This window comes from Condylura cristata, unplaced genomic scaffold (assembly GCF_000260355.1).
Source record: "Condylura cristata isolate star-nosed mole 26May11 unplaced genomic scaffold, ConCri1.0 scaffold00014, whole genome shotgun sequence".
Taxonomy (NCBI): domain Eukaryota; kingdom Metazoa; phylum Chordata; class Mammalia; order Eulipotyphla; family Talpidae; genus Condylura; species Condylura cristata.
The window spans coordinates 39,017,820-39,021,216 of NW_004567115.1; positions in this window are offsets into that span (position 1 = coordinate 39,017,820).

Below are 3,397 nucleotides of genomic sequence, written 5' to 3' on the forward strand. Positions count from 1 at the left end.
GGCCAAAGTGCTGCAGTCTAAAACGAGCCCATAGCACTCAGGCTCACAGATCAATAAGGATAAATTTCACAGATGTGTCAAGTCCTTCCCTCAGTGTCAGAAAAAAACATGGGTCCCCCACTGGAGGGTTTTTAGCATCTTTACTCCTCTGCAAAGTGAAACTGCCTCTTTTCAACTTCTAAACTTCTAAGTGCTTCTAAACTAAGTACTCCTACTATTACCTCATCTCATTTTATCTTATCACAACTGTCTTTCCACTTCACACCTCATTTGGTCCTACAAGGCTTTTACTCCTGACCCCCCTGTACAGCTTAGGCAAATCTGTAAGAAGCCTTTCAGGGCTGATTGGTGAACTGCTCCCATATCAAACTCTGTGTCTGGAATATTCACAGTTGTTTTAGTGTCCCACTCCACTCATTCAGTTAATTGTCTTTGTTCTCTACTTCCAAATACATTTGCCTTGGGAGAATCTTAGCAAACGGGGACCTGACCCAGTGGTACATCTAAGGCAGAAGACATGATTTTTTTTTTTTTAATTAAAAAAGAAAAGCTTAAGAAAAAAAAGAAAAAGAAAAGTTTTCTGACATGAAAAACACTGCTAAAAGAAGCAAAACTAGGTACACTGGATTTCATCAAAATTAAAAACTATTGTGTATCGAAGTTTAAACAGAGTAAAAAGGTAGCCTGAAGGATGGGAGAAAAAAACTGCAAATCATATACTTGATAATGAATAATATACAGAGAACTCTTAGAACTCAATAACAACCAGAAAAAAACTTTTAAACAGGCACAGGGCTTTGATATTCAAAGAGGATATGCAAATGGCCAAGAAACACATGAAAGATGCTCAACAACACTGACAATCAGGAATATGCAAATCAAAGCCATAATGAGACAATAGCATTTCATACCCATTAGGACGGTTATTATAAAAAAAGAAAAAGAAAGTAACAGGTGTTGGTAAGGACATAGTGAAACTGAACGCTTATGCATTGTGAGCTGGGATAGAAGATGGTGCAGCTACAGTGAAAAAATTGGAAGTTTCTCAAAAGAAAAAGAAAAAACTTTACTTTATGAGCCAGCAATTCCATTTCTGAGTACAGACCCCCAAAGAACTAGTATTCAAACTGGTATTTATAAATTCATGTTCATAGCAGCATTATTCCCAACAGCCAAAAGGTGGGTGGGTGTGTGGGTAGATAGATGGATGGATGGATAAACAAAATGTGCTATATACATACAGTAGAATAATATTTGGCATTAAAAAGGAAGGAAATTCTGACACATGCTGAAATATGCATCAACCTTGACATTATGCTCTGTGAACGGAGCTAGAGACAGGACAAATATTGTATAATTACACTTCTGTGGTATCTAGAATAGTAAAAGTCATAGAGATAGAAAGTAGCATGGTGACTGCAAAGTTCTGGGGAGAAAAGAAATGGGGGGGCATTTTAAGGGTGCACCATTTCATTTTGGGAAGATGAAAGAGTGTTCCTGGGATGTATGATGGTAATGTCTCTACAATGTGACTGTGCTCACAGTCGCTAGGAGACACAATGCATACCTGAGAATGAATAAAATGGTAAATTTAGTTGTATATACTTTACACAACACTGAAAGCTTTTCAATGTCAGTTAAAATAAAATTTAATTAAAACAATCTTAAAATTAAAGCTAAAACTGGCCCTCCCTGGTGGTGCAACGGGTTAGGACACAGTACTGCAAGCTAGCCATGGCCACTTCAGTGAGAGTTCGATTTCCCGCCCTGGAGCTGACCCACCTGTTGATGCTCCTCCCACCTGCACTTAGATGTGATAAACAGGTCTCTGTAGTGGACCCAGATCAAGGCTGCTCAATTTCCTGCATTCAAAACTCTTAGAAAAGGGAGTTGTCAGTGAAGCTTAATTATTGATACAGTGTTGATTACATGCCTTAAAAATGCAGTCTTCATAACTGCCCTTTGAAAGTTCTAACATTATCACTGTTTTACAGATGAGAAAACCAGGGTTTGTGGAGACTAAGCAGTTTCTCCCAAGTCACAGAGACTGGAAGTGACAGACCTAAAATTTGAACACAGGCCTCACCAACTCCAAGTCCCAGTTGCTCACTGGAGAGATGGAAGCAAGAAGAACGCAGTGTCCTGACATCACCAAGGTGCCCATCTTCGCTCTGTGTGTTTGTCTCTCTTGATACAGTACTTATCTGGTTTGTAGAGGCTGACTGAGTGGTTTTAAAACTCCTAACTGAAGCAGGAGATGTGTTGGAATTAGTTTCAATTGAGTGACCTGATCTGTATTTCTTCACATTGTTATGATATTTGGATGGTTATCAGATACTTTGACATTCTCAATTTCACTTGATTCTCTGAAATTGAATAAGGTCAATACACTTGCTGAATTCCACATAGAGATTCAAGCAGATTGAGTGCATAAAACATAAGACAACATCCACTGGTGATAGTTCTGCATTGAAAGTTCTCTGTCAGACCTATGTCAATGCTTCTCCAGACAACTTTCGAAATGAACCCAAAGTTGGCTGTTTATGTGCCCGTCGGTTTACACCAGCTCGTGAGGACAGCCTGTGCACATGCATTCCCAGCAATGCTTTCAGTGAAGTCACGTCCATTGAGCATGATGGAAAAACAGCAAATCCTTCAGTACCAAGGTTTCATTCAACCTTATTTCCTTATCACATTGATGACAAAAAGCAATCCCAGCTGACACTGAACTAAAAGATGTTTCATTGTCCATCCATCATTTAGCTCAACATCTCAGTTTTGAAGACCCTACAGATGACTTTAAATAAGGACTTACATCATGTGTCTTAGTTTTCCTAGAACGGCGTTAACAAAGTACACAAACTGGGTGGTTTAACACAACAGAAATGTGCTTTCATGCAGCAAGTCTGAAATTAAAGAGTCAATATGGCGTGCTCCCTCTGAGACTGGGTAGAATTGTTCTTGGCTCTTCCTAGCTTGTTGATCCTTGATGTTCCTTGGCTGGTGCTGACCAGCTCCTCTCCCTACCACTGAGGTCACATGGTATTCTCCCTGTAGTTCTCAGATTCTCTTTCTCCTTCTAAGAACACCAGTCTGTTAACTAGGGTCCGCCCTACCCCCCCTCCCCCATGTAACTAATTACATCTGCAGGGGTCCAATTTTCAAATAAGTTTACATTGTGAGGTACTGAGGACTAGGACTTCAAAATATTCTATTTTGAGGGGTGGCACAAGGCAATCCCTAACAGAAAAATCAACAAATGCTACAAATCGAGCCTTTAAAAAAGAGAGCTGGGGCCCTCCCTGGTGGCGCAGCGGGTTAAAGCACAGCACTAAGAAGCTAAAGCCACTTCCGCATGAGTTCGATTCCCGCCTGGCCCGGAGGTGACCACATGGCG